At 43.1% G+C, this 19176-nt stretch overlaps 1 pseudogene; it reads right to left on the bottom strand.

Annotated features, from left to right (window-relative positions):
- Positions 1–244: 244 nt before the first annotated feature.
- On the bottom strand, positions 245–15761 carry LOC100983448 (small ribosomal subunit protein mS38-like; annotated as a pseudogene).
- Positions 15762–19176: the final 3415 nt, after the last annotated feature.

Raw genomic sequence — 19176 nt, 5'->3', positions numbered from 1 at the left:
AAATATTTTCATTGCCCCAAAAGAAAACCAGGTACCCACTGGTAATAAAGAAAAGCATGCAATATGAGACCTTTCGTGTTGCATTTTTTTCACTCAGAATGATGTTTTCCAAGTTCATCCATGTTGTAGCATGTATCAGTACTTCTTTTCTTTACTGCTAAATAATATTCAGTTGCATAGATATACCAAAGTTTGCTTATTAATTCATCCATTGATGAACATTAGGCTGTTTTCACCTTTTGGCTATTGTGAATAATGCTTCTATGAAAAGTCATGTACAGGTATTTATCTGAGTACTTGTTTTCAAGTTTATTCTTTTTACTCCCCCTCCTTAATCCATTTCTGGATCTGTTTATAAGTCATATTTGAAATTTTAAAAGATGTTTTAGATGACCCCACAGTGGTGAAGAATCAAATATATTTAAGCCCCTAAATGAGTGCCTGGCACATAAGCAGTATGGTGATTCCTCAAAGAGCTAAAAGCAGAACTGTCATTCGACCCAGGAATCCCATTACTGGGCATATACCCAGAGGAATATAAATAATTCTGCTATAAAGACACATGCACGCGAATGTTCATTGCAGCACTATTCACAATAGCAAAAACATGGAATCAACCTAAATGCCCATCAGTGATAGACTGGATAAAGAAAATGTGGTACATACACACCACGGAATACTACGCAGCCATTAAAAGGAATGAGATCATGTCTTTTGTGGAAACATGGATGGAGCTGGAGGCCATTATCCTTAGCAAACTAATGGAGGAACAGGAAACCAAATACCACATGTTCTCACTTATAAGTGGGAGCTAAATGATAAGAACTCATGAACACAAAGAAGGAAGCGACAGATATTGGGGTCTACTTGAGTGTGAAGGGTGGGAGGAGCGAGAGGAGCAGAAAAGGTAACTATTGGGTACTGGGCTTAATACCTGGGTGATGAAATAATCTGTACAACAAATCCTGTGACACTTGTTTACCTGTGGAACATCACTTGTACCCCCAAATCTAAAATAAAAGTTAAAAAAAAAAAGCCCCTCAATAGACGACAGTTGTTATTACCAACAATAATAATTAACACAGCACTAAATAGCATACAGCTGAATGCACACTTCATAGAGAATTGTTGCAATCTGGAGGCAGGTGTCAGTGCGGACTGGTCCCTTGAATGAAGATTCTTACAGCCTTCGCCCTACAACCAACTGTTCACCTCACACACTTCCTGGAGGTTGAAGAAATAGGCTGGAAGTTTTTCTCAGCATTTCTCTCTTTTTTTTTATTTTTTTATTTTTATTTATTTATTTATTTTAACAGCTGAGTCCTCTGAGCACTTATTACCATGGATCACCAGCAGCAACGGGGCGGGAAGGGAGGTACCAGACTCATCTGCCCCTCAGGTAGATCTTGGGGGTCTGCCAGCCTCCAGGGGTTTCCTTCGGACCCGCCTTCACCCAGATACTCCTCGGGTCTCTCTTGAGCTTGATTGGCTTCCGTTTCAGGCGCCCGCCGCAGGAACAGCGGCCTCACAGCTTCCGGTGCTTGTGGTGGTTCATCTTCTGCTGGCGGGTCTTCAGCACGTTTTTGCTCTGCATCTGAGTTGTATCCCAGGCCTTCTCATCCTCCTGCTTGGCCCCTTCCCCCATCTGGCTAGGGAGACACTCATAGAATTGGGCTGGAGCCGCAGTCCCTGGGGTCTGGGCATCCAGTCTGGGCAGGAGGCAGCAGGCTGTAAGCCAGCTCTCCAGGGGGCTGATGGACATCTTCCTGGGGACCAGCATCTCCTCGAGCTCCAACTGGGCCCCCTTGCTGGGGAGTGAGGCAGCCCTACCTGGGCCAATTGGCTGTGTGCTGTAATGGGGCCTGCAGGCATGGCTGCTCAGCACTCCAGAAAAAGGCCAGGGCAGACTGCAGCCTGCCCAGGAAACAGCCCTGAACAGCTGAGAAGTCAGGCGCACCAGGAGTATGGCCTGTGGGTAGGGAGCATTCCACTGCCAGGCTCAGGAACTTACGGTCGGACGTCGGAGCGTTTGTCGCATTTATCTGCCATGTTAGAAAATAATCACTAGCCCCCGCCTCCCGGGTTTGCCAGTGGACTTGCTCTAAGTTTTGCCCTGAAGTTACACAAACGTTGTAAAAAGCAAATGGAAACAGATTGTTGTCTTTCTGATTGTGTAACTTGGCATTAAAGGAATCTCTAATTTATTTGTTTAACACGCAACTGCTGACATCATTGCCTGAAGCACACTATCAAGCTGGTCTGATCCCAGCTTGTTCGCCACCCAAAGTCAACACCATTTAAATGAATTGTGACAATAAAAATTCCATTTCTATCTAGAGCCAAATAGCTGCTCAAATAATCACTTGGCGATCATACGAAGTATGTGAATATGGGGGATGCACTGAGCTGGAGTTTAGGAGATCTTGAGATATTCCTAATCTTGCTGTGACTTCTTTTGTGACTTCAAAGAGCACAAACTCCAGGCATCATTCTACTTCCTCATTATATGGAGGTTATTTTTCCTGAACCTATGTACCTCAACAAAAGTTGCAAGATTTAGCTTGTATTTATTTATGTTATCATTGTCAATTCAGTCAAAATGGTTATGAGTTGTATAAGTCGCTACTTAGTCACAACTAAGGTTGATGTTGTTAGCTTTCTAACGTTAATTATGCCTTTTTTAAAAATTCCACGAAAGGGTTTTTCATTTATTACAATATTAATTATGTTGGTGAGAGAGAATTGTGACAACCGAATTAACTCTGCTACTTCTTGTTCCTACCAAATGCCAATCTAATACTCTCACTGAAGTGGCAGTTTTAAGAAAGACATGTTGTCTTCCTTAAACAAACAAAACATTCCTCTTTATAATAAATAAGATCCTTATTCAAGTATGTATAATTAGGGCTGTCCACCTGTCAAAAACTTTCAAGCTCTGTTTTTACTCAGTGTATAGCTCTACCTTCTCACTGTATCATTTTCCAGACAGATGAAACCTTTTAGAAAATTTTCCCCAATGGTAAAAGATAAACACAGAGATCTTTGTTATCTCAAAGCTGAGTGACCCAACTGAGTTATCGTCACGGCTTAGGTCAAACTTTAAGCAAAACAAATACCATTATAAGCAACATTTCTTTACAAGAAAAATATTTCCCAACCTTGCAGCCTTGTTGATCTTGACACAGGACACTCTACCATACAGACAAGCATGCAGTCTTTCACACGAGTCTGTGATGCTACAATTTCCACCTTGCCATTAGAAGGTGTTTAAGGGCAAGGATTTGTATCTCTGGTGCCTGGTAATTCATATTCTGATGCTGAATGAATATGGAAATGATTATTTGCACAATTCATGTTAGCTGCTAAGCAGCAAGGTTTGATATATTCTCCTTTCTAGAACTTGAAAACTCTAGGAACAAGTAGTTACCAGTATTGCCCAGACTACCGAGAGTATTTTAATGCTTTATTGTGAATATTGAGTGGATTTGTTCTGGGGAAAAAACAACAACAAATTATCTGTCTGTCTGTCTTTCTTCTCCACTGAACAATAAATTGTTTCTGGAAAGAAACTACAATAGTACCCCCTTACCCATATTTTTACTTTCTGCTGTTACTCACAGTCAACAACAATCCAAAAATATTACATGGAAAATTCCAGACATAAATAATAATTCCACTGAGAATGGTGTGTATGAAACAAACTTCCACACAGTGGAACAAAATTACACTCAGAACGGTGTGCATGAAATTCCAGTTATGTTTCTGTCTTTATGCTGGAATTTTCATGCACACCGTTCTGTGTAGTGTAAAATCTCACGCCGTTCCACTCTGTCCCACCAGGGACATGACTCATCCCTTTGTCCTATGTTTTCAAGCTGTCTATGCTACCCACCGGTTCCTCACTTAGCCAGCTCGGTTATCAGATTGCAAAAACATAGTATACATAGAGTTTGGTAGTATCCCTGCTTTCAGGCACCCACTGGGGGTCTTGGAACATATCCTCTGCTGATTAAGGGGAACTACAGTGCATCTTATCCATTTATATAACTGTACTGGCTAGCAAAGCACCTAGTTCCATAATAATTTCTAAAACTGCTCTGTCTTTGTTAAGTCAAATCTTTAAGGGGTTAATCATGAAATAAATAAAGCAGGATGAGGGCTGTCCTGTGAAAAGTAATTACCAGGCTGGGAGTGCTGGCTCACGCCTGTAATCCCAGCACTTTGGGAGGCCAAGGGAGGCAGAACACTTGAGGTCAGGAGTTTGAAACCAGCCTGGCCAACGTGGTAAAACCCCATCTTTACTAAAAATATAAAAATTAGCCGGGTGCGGTGGTGCACGGCTGTAGTCCCAGCTACTCTGGAGGCTGAGGCAGGAGAATTGCTTGAACCTGGGAGGCGAAGGTTGCAGTGAGCCAAGATTGCACTGCACTCCAGCCTGGGTGACCGAGCAATACTCTGTCTCAAAAAAGAAAAAAGAAACGTAATGATCTCCCAACTGACAGTTTTGCACAAAGAGGGCTTCATTCCTTTCGAATCCTTAGTTGAAGTGACTCTCTCCCACCAGTGTAAGTGAAATGGAGAGGACCAGGGAGATTTGGGCCACCCCAATTTAGAAACACTGAAAGTTTTTCCCAAGTCCTGTCCCCATGACATGCAAACTCAGAGTCATTATGTCCTATATTAGTTTTTCAGTGGTATGAAAATTGCTCATTAGAGTTCCAACGATTGCCCTTGAAATAAAAATAATCACATTTCTTTCAAGTGCAAGAGGATCTGCTAGAATTTCTGGAGCAAAGAATGTTGCCTGCTGAAATGTTTTCAGACACCAACTCACCCCTTCAGCCATTCTCAGGTGAGCATATTAGACCCATCTCAAGGCAGTCTAGTCCCTCTGGGCCTACTGAAAACGGATAAGAGCTACAGTGACAGCACGTGGGCCCATCCCACACCAGAGACACCAAAAAGGGAGCAGAGCTCCTTCGGAGTATGCTACTGAGTAGGTTCTGGAAGATGAAAAATTGAATTTTCCTAAAGTTTTGGAAGAGTAGAAAGAACACTGGGTGAGAAAGAAAGGAGGGAGGAAGGAAGCGAAAGAGGAGAGGAGGGAGCGAGGGGGGGTGTTTGGAGATCTAACGGTTATAAAACCCTCATAAGTAAAGCAAAGCAAGGGATTTTATTTCCACTTTACTTATGAGGAAATTGAGCTTCAGACAAGTTGTTTAGTCCAAATCTCACAAATTAGTAGAGCTGAGACTTGAACCCAGGTCTTCTGATTCCTGGTCCCATGGCCTTTCTGCTACGAGTAGTACAGCATCTTTCTTTCTGCATTTTACTAATTTGTGTCAACTGAAAGTTTCTGAGAAAGATTTATTGGCACATGGGTGAAATAGCCTGTGTGCAGGCACATTTGATGTAACAGTGTCTGTGATCAAAAGTTTGGGCATTTCTCAATAAGGAAATTGCTAAATAAATCATAATACGTAGTCTCTAAAAATATGAGACAGTTTGACATGCCCTCATATGGCACGATCTCCAGGCTATACTGTTAAGGGTAAAATAAGTGTGATGCATAACAGCCTGCACAGTATCCACCCAAGATTCCCAGGGGAGAACAGGAGGATTGCCTCCCGTAAGCTGAACTGGAATCGGCAGCGGCTCTTCTGCTCCACCCTCCCCCCAGCCAAGCTACAAGGCTGTGAAAATCACTCAGTATTGCTTTTGGAGCAGCTCTCTGCAAGTCTGGACTCTGTCTCAGAATGAGAGGCCCTCCACACAGAACTTCCACATGCAGCAGTTTACTCCAGGTAGGTACCATAGGGTAATGATAAGAAAACAAGACTTCTCAGCCCCGCTACAGACAAAAAATTCAGGTTTTTGAGATGCAGCAGAGAACAGCAAGTGTACACAAGTCTATGCAGAAAACATGGGGCCGGAGCAGAAGCATAGATCTCAGTTTTTAAGTGGCAGTACCAATGGTGACCTCAAGCCTGTGACTCAAGGTGACAACTGGCTGCTCAGCTAAGAGCATGGCAAATTTGCCTCAGGCCTATAGTGAATTATTTGAAATACCCAGAGTTGCAAGGCTGGTGAAGAAGTGATGACCCAAAGCTGAGAAGGATCCAAGGACAAGTCAAGAAAGTGTGACAGCAGTGAGCAAGGGCCTCCTGGGATGGCACACGCAGGTGCCACGCAGTGACTCAAGGTGGGGACAGTCATCAGGGTAGCCTAGGGTTGACATCTAGGAATAAGGTTATTTTGAGTTCCTCCACCCTCTCCCAGTCTGTACAGTTAGACTAGATTGGCATAAAGCTCATGCCACAACGTCCACTCAAAGCTGTTAAAGGATCCCAAAACAATCTTAGCCTGAGAATTTGGGGCTACCCAAGGCTAAATTTGGGGTTCTTGAGGTATACATCAAAGGGGATAAAAGGAAGTTATTAGTAACCAGGATGGCTATGGGACTCTTCTGTGTTTTTTGGAGCCAGGAACTTCACAAAGGACTATGAGACTGATACATTGATTTTTACCAATAGAAACTGTTGATGTACTAAATCATGTTGTACACCATAAATATATACAATTTTTAAAAATAAATCACTCTCTTTGAAAAAGAAACTTGATAGACCAAACAAAATTGCTGATAAAATATTTCTGATGATTAATATAATCGATTCTGACTTCCCTACTTCCATGGTTTGATTAAAATGCATGTTTGCTGTGCTCATGATAGTAGTTACATTTTACTTGATCAGAATTCTCTTTCTTCCATCCCCAATGTGCCCCCAGCTACGTCTTAACAGTTTAGAGAGATTTCCAACCACTGAAGAATACTAACTAGAGCTTTATTTTGTTCATTACGAATTCAACTTTTTAAAAATAAGTTGTGTATAAACTTTCTTTCCCCTAATATGTCATTTATAACTAAAGATTATATCATCCTTTTGAGAAATATATTGCTGTCCAGGGTTCTATTATTATGGTATATTATCATTATATTATAGATTATATTACTATTCTATTATATATTATAATATGTGATTATATAATATTATTATTGTAATCGAGCTTGAAGTCATGTCTTAATACACGTCTTTGTCCTTAATACATACTTGATTGGATACAGGTCAGGGATGGGAGAGACTCAGAAATGGGATGAATTTTTAAGATAGATAAGGCTGATATGACAGACTCAAACCTATGGGCTAGATTGGTCCTACAGAGTGTCACATTTGGCCCATATATTTTTAAGTATTACATTAACATACGTATAAAAATTTAGAAGTTTCATGCCTTCGCAGTGGCTCAAACCTGTAATCCACCACTTTGGAAGGTGGAGGCAGGCGAATCACTCAAGGTCAGGAGTTCGAGACCATCCTGGCCAACATGGTGAAACTCCATCTGTACTAAAAATCCAAAAAATTAGCCTGGCATGGTGGCAGGTGCCTATAATTCCAGCTACTTGGGAGCCTGAGACAGGAGAATCACTTGAACCCAGGAGGTGGAGGTTGCAGTGAGCCAAGATCCTGTCACTGCACTCCAGCCTGGGTGACAAAGCAAGACTCTGTCTCAAAAAAAAAAATATAGATATTTCACATAAAAATTCAAATTGGGGGCTTCTTTTGGGGAAGAGGTCTGGAGACTCCGGTCCTGCATTCACTTACAACAGGCAGCATGGGAAGTGAGCCACAACTGGCCTAGAGCACTTTGCCCCAGTCCCCACACAGCCCTACCTGGCTCCGGCAGGCACCTGAAGTCTCCACACCCCCACCCCTAGTGAGGGAGTGTGAGGGCGAATCAGAGCTAGCAATGAAGGAGACCTGGGGATGAAGGCAGAGTCATGGCTGAGAGTTCTGTGCTTGTATACACTGTGCATAGCACCGTGATGTTACCATTTGATGTGGCACCAGAAGGTTCTGCTTAATGTCAAAGACTGCTCTGGGGACTCAAGGATGATCAAAGGAAGAGGAGGAAGGCACTCATAGCAGCATGACTAAGGAGAACAATGAGTGTCTGGTGGGCGAAATGAAAAGACATTGACCTGTGAATGACCTTGAGCATAATTTAAGCTTCTCTTTGTGATTCAGTCATTTTTATGCATGTCAGATATTTTACTGTGCACCTCAGCGCAAGGATGTTTTCAAGAGTTCCTGAGACCTGTGGCACCCCTTGCCTGTGCTTGATGGACTCAGACTCCGTCCTGTCTCCTCTCTGCATGACAACCATTACTGTGCGATAAGCTGGCTGTCTTTCTCAACCACTCCCTTACTTACAGACATTTGTCTAAGGAGGGTCTAGGAACTCCTGGAGAGCAGCATCTAGGCTCCGTGGCAGAGATTTTCTTTGTTTGTTGCACCTTGTTTTCTTTGACTTGTTCCTGGGTTCACATCTCATGAGTTTCCATCAACCTAGTCCCTATCCCCAACCTCCATTCCCAGGTAAGAAGGAAACTACATGGTACCCAGTGCCTCCACGAAGGGTGCTCTTGGTCTTCAAAAAATATACTTACCCTACAGCACTGATCATTAAAAAATATTTTTTTTTGTATTTTTGAAAACAAAAAGCAATTTTTTTTTTTGAGACGGAGTTTCGCTCTTGTCACCCTGGCCGGAGTGCAGTAGTGTGATCTCAGCTCACTGCAACCTCCGCCTCCCGGGTTCTAGCGATTCTCCTGCCTCAGCCTCCCAAGTAGCTGGGACTACTGCCATGATGTGCCACCACGCCTGGCTAATTTTTGTATTTTTGGTAAAGATGGGGTTTCACCATGTTGGCCAGGCTAGTCTCGAACTCCTGACCTCAAGTGATCAACCTGCCTCGGCCTCCCAGAGTGCCGAGATTACAGGCATGAGCCACTGTGCCCGGCCTAAAAAACAAATTTTTACTGTTGGAAATGTGCATGGCTTTGGCTACCAAAATGCTTCAGTTCATAAGTGTTTACAATTTTAACTCCAAATATCTACTTATGAAAGATGCTTCCCCAATTTATGAATAATTCAAGATAACAAATACATTTTCTTTAAGGGCTAGGTGAATTTATAATAAAAACAACTTAGGAGATTCAATCCTATTTCCATTCTTACTTCTACTCTTTTTTTATGGGAAAAATGTAAACTGGTTCTTCCCCAAACTCCTCTCAGCACGGCAATACTTCTTAGACGGCCAGCTCAGAAAGGGAGGGAAGAGAGTGACAGCAGCTGCATCTGTCTTCCTGCCCTGCACTATCAGTTCCTTGATAGGATTGCTGCCGTCTCATGTTAATTGTCTACATCTCCAGTATGTTCATTTGCTTTCTACCTATTAATACTTATATGCACATCCATGCACATGCAAACGTACATATGCTTTCCACTCGTTGTCACTTGTTTGTCCACATATAAACTTAACCTAAAGTGTGTGTGTCTGAATCAGCAATGTCTCCTTCCAATTTCTCTTTCCACTTTCTATCTCTAATAAATATGGACGTATCAGCCATGCCCTTACCTGAACCCATTATCTATCAATAATAGCCCCTCCCAAACCATATTAGTACTTCTCTAGGAAGGTTGACCTTTCAGAGGTCTGATTAACTAGACAAACAAGGCATGGAACTCCAGCCCATATTTCCAACACATACGGTAGCCTTTTTTTCTAAATTATGACTTTTGCCTGTGAGAATAGTGAATGTAATGTATGAAGACCAAAAGCATTCTTCAAGACAGTGATTTGGTAGCATCTTATTCTGGAAGCATAAGCCATCTTGAACACAGATAATGAATGCATTAGAATGTAAACATCCAAAGGATTATTAAGTCAGAAGGCATACCCACCGTCGCACTCACGTTCTCAGCTGCTTGCTGAGTGCGTACTGGGCACATGTATGCCCAGAACTCATGGCTTTCCCCTTTGAAGTAAATCAGAGAAGATAAAAATTACTTTTCAATGAAATGGCTACCCAATCAAGAAAAAGAAAGGTTTTAAGCCAGATTTAAACTGAGACATATTTATGTACAGCCATAAATCCACAGAAAGTCAGGACATTAGAAAACAGCAGCATACGCCAGGCGCAGTGGCTCACGCCTGTAATCACAACACTTTGGGAGGCCGAGGTGGGCGGATAACTTCAGGTCAGGAGTTCAAGACCAGCCTGACCAACATGGCAAAATCCCATCTCTACTAAAAATACAAAAATTACCTGGGTGTGGTGGCACGCGACTGTAATCCCAGCTACTCAGGAGGCTGAGGCAGGAGAATTGCTTGAACCCAGGAAGTGGAGGTTGCAGTGAGCCAAGATCACACCATTGCACTTCAGCCTGGGTAACACAGCGAGACTCTGTCTCGAAATAAAATAAAATAAAATAGAAAGAAAAAAGAAAACAGCAGCGTAAAAACATTTGGATGCTACCAAATATCCATTTCAGATTGAGACTTCCATGGAGTGAAAAAATAAATAAAAATAAAAATATGAGCAGCACTTTCCAAGGGCCTGGTACGATTAACCCCATTTATCCTCACAAGAACCCCGTGAGGTAGGTATTGTTAGCATTCCCATTTTACAGGTGGGTCTGAAAGTAAGTGACTTAGGATTTATCTCTGGATAGACTCAGACCTGGACTTCAAACCCAGTGAGTGAACCCTCTGAGTCTGTTATCAACCACTATGCCATCTGCTTACCTGGTACCCATGAGCAACAGAAACAAATCATTACTTTTTAATCTGGTGATGGGGCTTTTTGTAAGGAATTAAAATGTTAAAATATGACATATGGAATTATATTGGTCAGTATGAAAGAAACAGAACCAATAGAAGATATATAAACATATATAGGATAGATGATTGATAGATAATAGATGGATAGATCCTATTGTTTGTGTATATATATATATACACACACACAATAGGACATACATTATATATACACACATAATGTATATATATACACACACACGATAGGACATATATATATACAGTCATGCACTGCATAACAATGTTCCAGTTAACTGTGCACATACAATAATTAACTGCATATACAATGGTGGTCTCATCAGATTGTAATAAAGCACATATAGAAATCTGATATTTGGCACTTGATATTGGCATTGCAAATCAAGTAGGGGAATTGACTGATATTCAGTAATGGTGCTGAGACATCCGGTTTTCCAAGTAAAAATATAAATATATATGTATATATATACTCACACAACAACAAAATTCCCTAAAAATGCAATTCTGACAATGTATCTCCACCATTAAGTGATGCATGACTCTATTTACATATAGATATAGATACAAAAACACAGAGAACGAGAGAGAGATTTATTCTAGAAATTGGCCAAGAAGTCCCATGATCCATTGTCTGCAAGTTGGAGAACCAAGAAAGCCAGTGGCATAATTCAGTCCAAGTCCAAATGCCTAAGAACCAGAAGACCCAAAATCCAAAGGCAAGAGAAGATGGATGTATAGCCCAAACAGAAGCAAACTCATCCTTCCTCTCTGCCTTTTTGCTCTATCCAGTTCCTCAATGGATTGGATGGTGCCCACTCACATTGGGGAGGGCCATCTTCTTTGCTCAGTTCACCAATTCACATGCTAACCTCTTCCAGAAACACCACCACAGACACACCCAGAAATAATGTTCTACCAGATATCCGGGCCTCCCTTAGCCCATTCCAGTTGACACATAAAATTAACCATCTCAGGTCATTTTCCTAAGAACACTTCTGGCCTTTTCTTAAAGGCTTTATATTTTATATTCAGGTCAGTTTATCTCCTCTGGGATATCAGCCCAAGGAGTAGGTATTTAGGACAAGCCTTACCATCTGGCAAAAAAGACAATCATCTTTGCAGTGGGGCTGGAGGATGTTCACTTCCCAAAAAGATCTCTCTCATCCAACAATTACACTGCCTAAAATTTCACCACCAGAAAACTTGTAGGGATTGTCACATGTTCACAGTGTATTGTAAATTTGCCTTCAAATTGATTTCTCCCATCCCAATTATTCCACAGAAAAGGGCACCAGGATAACGAGACGTAAAGCATCATCAAATGAAAGATGATGTTTTAATCACCTCCTCTTCATACTGTTGACAGAAGAAGGATTCCCACCTGAGAGTTATGGGAATGGTCATAACTTTTTCTTTAAGGAACTAAAAAGTATCTAAAATGCCAAAAATATTTTTGTAAAATGAACTGTGAATGCCCAATGATAGTTGCATGACTATATCTGTATTTCACAAAAGAATCCTTTTTTCCTCACAGAGAGTTAACATAGCCTATGGTCAAACACAGGTACTCTATGATCATTTCTGGAGATGTTTAATGGTGTGTGAAGAAGACAAGCTCAGCCACCGTGCCCAGTCTCCCAAAACTTTCAATAACATCTTCATCTCAAAATTTTAGGACACAGTTCTTCTAATGAGTGACAGCATCACTGAACACCAGAAGCATCAAGGAACATCTGCTCCCCCGCACCCGTGGCTCATCTCAGGATGTTGTCAGGCAGAGTCAGACACATTACAGTGGGAAGATCAGACTGGGAGAGTTGAGCTCCAAAACAGAACTGCACCTTAAAGAGGGGGCATCTCAGAGCACCCTGACTCCTGCCAGCTCAAGGACAGAGCCAAGTCTGGCAGTGAAACCCTTTTTTCAGAGAATTTGGCAAATTTCTTCCAGTCCAAACAAATGGCCCCAATTTTAGGATGTGTAAGATGGAATAACAGGCCAGGTACAGTGGCTCATGCCTGTAATCCCAGTAGTTTGGGAGGCTGAGGAGGGCGGATCACAAGGTCAGGAAGTCGAGACCATCCTGGCCAACATGGTAAAACCCCGTCTCTACTAAAATACAAAAAATTAGCCAGGCATGGTGGTGCATGTCTGCAGTCCCCGCTACTCGGGAGGCTGAGGCTGGATAATTGCTTGAACCCAGGAGGCAGAGGTTGCACTGAGCAGAGATCATGCCACTGCACTCCAGCCTGGGCGACAGAGCAAGACTCTGCAGGAGGCTGAGGCAGGAGAATGGTGTGAACCCGGGAAGCAGAGGTTGCAGTGAGCCGAGAGGTTGCACTCCAGCCTGGGCTACAGAGCGAGACTCCGTCTCAAAAAGAAAAAAAGAAAAAAAAATGGAATAACAATTACAGAATCATCTACACAGATAAAGGGGACAGGAGATCCAGGAAGAGGGGAAATTCAGAGATTCCTCCACAGGGGCAGCCTCTGCAGAGAATTTGGGAAACCTGTGTAGGCTGCTGGCTGGGCTTCTGTCACTGGCAACGGGTTGAAGCTTCCTAATCTAGAAGACTGAGAAGATCTCAGTGAGGCCTGCATTTTGGAGGAGCATGGTTTAGGAGAGCTTATGTTCTGGAATATGATTCTGATCCTCCTACCCTAAGTGGGGTGTAAGGGTGGACTGTGCCTCAGGACTAAGGCCACAGTCTCATAATTTTTTTTTTAAGAAAGGGTCTCACTGTATTGCCCAGGCTGGAGTGTAGTGGCATGATCTCGGCTCACTGCAACCTCCGCCTCCGAGGTTCAAGTGATTCTCCTGCCTCAGCCCCCCGACTAACTGGTACTACAGGCATACACCACCATGCCCAGTGCATTTTTTGTAGAGATGGGGTTTTGCCATGTTGCCCAGGCCAGTCTCAAACTTTGAGCTCAAGCAAACCACCCACCTCGGCCTCCCAAAGTACTGGGATTACAGGCGTGAGCCACCGCACCCGGCCCACCATGCCATTATTAACTTCAATGTTGAACTAGGGCTTCCTAGGTCCTCAAACTCTCTGAGATCAGGAATGATCCTCTATCCTGGGGGCAAAGATGAATCTTTACGTGAGAACAAAGTGCTCCCAGAGGCAGATACAGCAGGATTCACAGGATGAGAACTGAGCAGGGGCTCTCTGTGCAATGGACAGTGACAGTTCCATCTTCCCATTCTTACATGGAGCCACATCCTTGTGAGGTCCAGTAATCCAAACTTCTATATCTAAATCAGTGGGTTCTGCTCTGAATCTGGGTTATTCTTCAAGGGCAGGGATTATATTAGAATTTATTCTCTTTGAAAATATAACTCTTTTCAAAGTGATGAAGATTCGTGCATACCCCAGCATTCTGTAAGTTCTCCCTTAGGAGCAAATAAAAGTTGTGCAGCCTTAATTTAAGCCTATTTCTATTTCAGTCTTATGTGAATAGAGGGAGACAGAGGGAATTATCAACCATTCTTTGGGAAAAAGAAAACAACTCTAAAAGTACCTAAAGATACAAAAGCTGTCATTTAGCTTTCTTTTTGGAGGGAAGTAATATCCGTTCAACATTTCACCACTTAAGCCTAGCATTATTCAAATATACACAGCAAAGTATAAAGCCTGGAAATACTTTTTTTTTTTTGAGACAGGATCTCACTCTGTCGCCCAGGCTGGAGTGCAGTGGCACGATCTCGGCTCACTGCAGCCTCTGCCTCCCAGGTTCAAGTGATTCTCCTGCCTCAGCCTCCTGACTAGCTGGAGCTACAGGCATGCACCACCACTCCCAGCTTACTTTTGTATGTTTTGGTAGAAATTATATTTCACTGTGTTGGCCAGGCTGGTCTTGAACTCCTGGCTCTAGTGATCCACCCGCCTCAGCCTCTCAAAGTGCTGGGATTACAAGCGTGAGCCACTGCACCCAGCCCTAGAAATAATTTTTAATTACCAGGCCGGAAGAAATTAGATACATACCTATGACATATATTTTAAGAAGCAGGTAACTTCCAATTACATAGAATAATATTAATAATTTGAAGTCCCCTAAAACCTTGCTACTCAATGTGTGGATCAAGGACCAGCAGCATGAATGTTCCTTGGGAGCTTTTGTAGAAGCAAAGCTTAATCCAAACCTACAGAAGCTGCAATTTAACAAGAGCTGCAGGTGATTTGTATACATATTAAGTTGGAGAAATACTCTGAGCTATACACTAGTCCATTTGCCTCTTCAGTGTACTCAGTAATGATGAAGAACTTTTGAAAATTACATTTATTTCTATTGCAGAAAACTCTCCATCATAGTTCTCATCAGTTCCCTTTAAATACAGTTGTTAAATAAAGGTAAATATACTAAGCCACTAATCCCTATCTCTACCCTCCAGCCCTCCCATCTCAAAAAGATTAAAAATCTTTTTTTTTGTTGTTTTTTGTTTTTTGTTTTGAGACAGAGTCTTGCTCTGTTGCCCAGGCTGGAGTGCAGTGGTGTAATCTCGCCTCACTACAACCTCCGCCTCCTGGGTTCAAGTGATTCTCTTGCCTCAGCCTCCTGAGTAGCTAGGATTATAGGCACATGCCACCACGAACAGCTCATTTTGTATTTTTAGTAGAGACAGGATTTTGCCTTGTTGGCCAGGCTGGTCTCGAACTCCTGATGTCAGGTGATCCACCTCGGCTTCCCAAAGAACTGGGATTACAGGTGTGAACCACTGCACCCAGCCAAAAATTATTTTTTATTTGGCAAACCTATTATGACAAACACAGCTGGAATGAGGAGTGGTGCAGGCAGCAATGGGCAGCCCACATGTTCAAGAAAAGCCCTGGAGGACTGGGAAGAAGCCTGAAGGCAGAGATACACTGGGGAAAAGTTGAAGGCACTGAGCATTTACATCAAATGCACATGTAGTTGGCTGTTCTGCCTCACAAATCATAAAGATCTCTGATTTCTGACCTTGTCTGCTGATGGGGTGCTCACGTGGGTTACCAGTTTCTGCATTTGAGTTGCTGGTTCCCCAGGGGTATGCTCCTTTCAGGCCCTGCTGGTTTTCAGGCATCTATCGTGTCTAGAAACTATCGCCCCAGAACCCTGATCTTCCTGAGTCCTCAAACACCACACAAGACTCTCTTCTAACTCTTCCCATAAACCCGAAACCATCTCAAGGAACAACACGGAGTCGTTATCTAAGACAAAAAAGGAGGCCAGGCACAGTGGCTCACACCTGTAATCCCAGCACTTTGGGAGTCTGGTGCAAATGGATCACCTGAGGTCAGGAGTTCAAGTCCAGCCTGGCCAACTGGTGAAATCCCGTCTCTACTAAAATACAAAAATTAGCCAGGCGCGGTGCCACATGCCTGTAGTCCCAGCTACTCGGGAAGCCGAGACAGGAGAATCGCTTGGACCCGGGACAGAGGCTGCAGTGAGCCGAGAGCGCACCACTGCACTCCAGCCTGGGCAACAAAGGGAGGTTCTGTCTCAAAAAAAGAAAAAAAAAAAAGAAAAATTCAAATTAAAACTATCTTTAGGCTCAACACAACAAAGCTGTGTCTGATTCAACAGCAATACTTTTTGGCCTCCTCTTGCATTTGAGAGTGGCTTATAGCTGGTGTGGTATCTCTCCTAAGTATGAATTTATACCTGCTTCAGAGAATCAGATGATGGGGGAAATCTACAGGAAGAATTCTGATTGTAATGTCAGAAGGACTTTGTGTGAGTGAACCTGAACTCACTGGTTGGGCAGTGAGGTGGTTGGGCAGGTATAAATAACCAACCAACAAAATGGTGGCCTCAAAAAAATCAGCCAAGACCAAATCTAGCCCACTGAGAATTACAGACCCCTGCCAGATGCAAATGTTTCCTGGAAGCCCAAGTTTATAACAAAGTACCAATCAAGCTAGGTAGATAGCACAACTGCCCAGAATGTCTCCCTAAAATCAAACTCCCAGTTTAAATGAAGCCACTACCAATGGGAATGTCTTTTAAAAAGTACAACGTTCTTGTAGCATCTTTTTGTATGTGCTGTGTAAATGAAGAATACAAATTTTTAATTACTAAAAAGAAACAATCCCATTATTATACATAAGCAAGCTCAATAATACAATTTATAATACAAAGAAAATAATCTGTGTAAGTTTATAAAATATAAGATTATTTTATTTTTAAAACATATTCACACAAGATAACACATTATGTTGCTACCAAATACAAAATTGGCCTTATTAAGAGAGGGAGTCAGAAGTGTTCATAAGAAATAACACAATTTTAGTGATTCTAGGGTGACTCCCACCAATATAAGTCTCCCTTCTCAGCAAGTCACCCTATTCTTCCCCAGATAAATACCTTCTCCTCTGCCCGACCATTGCCTGAAATGGGACAGTTGAGTGTCATTTTCTTTTTTTTTCTTTTTTTTTTTTTTGAGATAGGGTCTTACACTGTCACCAAGGCTGAAGTACAATGGCACGATCACGACTCACTGCAGCCTTGACCTCCTGGGCTCAATTGATTCTCCTGCCTCAGCCTCCTGAGGAGCTGGGACTACAGGTATGTGACACTAAGCCTGGCTAATTTTTTAATTTTTTGTAGAGACGGGGGTCTCACCATGTTACTCAGGTTGATCTCAAATTTCCTGAACTCAAGCAATCCTCCCACCTCGGTCTCCCAAAGTGCTGGGATTACAAGCATGAGCCATCAAGCCTGGCCAAAAGTCATTTTTACTTAAAGTTTTCGTCTCCTTGTAAAAGACAAATAGATCTGGAGAGAAAAGACTGTCCTGTTACTTAAGTCATTTACATCGCAACAGATATTTTGAAACGCTGAGCATGAGGCAATGTTCATGGTACTGGGGATAAGAGAATGAGGAGGGTCCCTGCCCACAAGTCACGCACAGCCTAGTGAGGAGACCCTCGTGCTCAAGAGTCGATGTTGGTAAGTTGATGGTTGCTAGGAAGGAGCTGGAGTGAGCGACAGAGGAGCACCGGAGTAGTTACATGTCAGCACTCCTGAGTCAGGAATGGGTAGAATGGGTAGAAACTTATAGACACACAGTGAGCCGTAGTGAAGTGGAGAAGGCAGAGGAGACTCATGAAGGAAAGGAATTCCAGGCATGTTCAAAAGCATAGCAGGGAGATTTGGACGATGGGTTGGAAAGTGTCCCGTACAGCTAGAGTCAAGGGAACAAACTAGGAAGTGGGAAGAGATGGGGCTGCACTTTTTCTTTAATCTCTTACTAGGTTTTAGATACTGTGCTTTAGACCACTTACGTCATTTGATTCTGGTGACAACGCTGTGAATTGAGCCAGATTATTACTCCCAGTTTACAGATAAGGAAGATAAAGCACAAAGAGGTCATGTAACTTGCCCCAGAGTCTCAGTGCCAAGCTTCAAGCCTGGGGTCTGCTAGCATCTTCTAGTCATGAGAGAGGGAGGGTCAAGAAGCATAAAGCCACGCAAGTCTTCAAAGAGATTCGAGGTGACAGAACAGTGAGTACCTAACCCGAGTGTAAAGTACGCCCGCCCACTCATGCTTGGTTTGAGGGCCAGCCTACTAGGTGGACGGAGACAAAGTGGGGGACAGCTTAGAGAAAATTCAGGGCTTCCTCCTTTGCGCTCATTAAGATAGCATCAACCTCCAAGAAGTTATGACCCAGAGTTGTGCAGGGGTGGAATTCACCTCCCTACCCAGAAGCTTAGAAGGACCTCACCCCAGGTCTTGTGACTCGAGACCTTTAGCCATTAGGCCCAGGGCCCGCCATCCCCCACGGGACTGCGGAAATCGAATCTTCATGTCCCTTATCTCCATCACTATCAGCCAACACCAGGGTAAACTACCATGAACAAACATTTCATGCTGCAACACCAGCAAATCCATAAGGTTTCATATGGTTCCTTGCCCCAGATTCAGCCAAGTTCTGCCCTTACCTCCTGAATGCTGCCACGCCACCCTCCAAAACCTCTGCCTCATCATGTGCAAACTCCTTTTTACCCTCAACCTTCTTTTTGGAGGATCCTTCCCACCTCCTTGCCTTAACTGAAGCCTCTGATGACATCACTTTGCAACAGCCTTTTCTCTTTTTTTTTGAGACAGAGTCTCGCTCTGTCACCCAGGCTGGAGTGCAATGGCACAATCTCGGTTCACTGCACCTCCGCCTCCCAGGTTCAAGCGATTCTCCTGCCTCAGCCTCCCAAATAGCTGGGATTACAAGTTCGTGCCACTATGCCCAGCTAATTTTTGTATTTTTAACAGAGACGGGGTTTTGCCATGTTGGCCAGGCTGGTCTTGAACTCCTGACCTCAGGTGATCCACCTGTCTCAGCCTCCCAAAGTGCTGGGATTACAGGCATGAGCCAATTCTGTGGTTTTTACCACCTAAATAAAAGCCTCAACAGCCTGGTTTTCTCTATCTTTTCTGCCCCCTCTGTCATCCAAGCAACTGTCACCCAGCAGTCTGCAAATAACTTTCTCTCCAGTCTCCC

This window comes from Pan paniscus, chromosome 4, assembly GCF_029289425.2.
Source record: "Pan paniscus chromosome 4, NHGRI_mPanPan1-v2.0_pri, whole genome shotgun sequence".
NCBI lineage: Eukaryota > Metazoa > Chordata > Mammalia > Primates > Hominidae > Pan > Pan paniscus.
The sequence above is the reverse complement of the archived record's forward strand: the minus strand, read 5'-3'. Positions and strand labels throughout refer to the sequence as shown.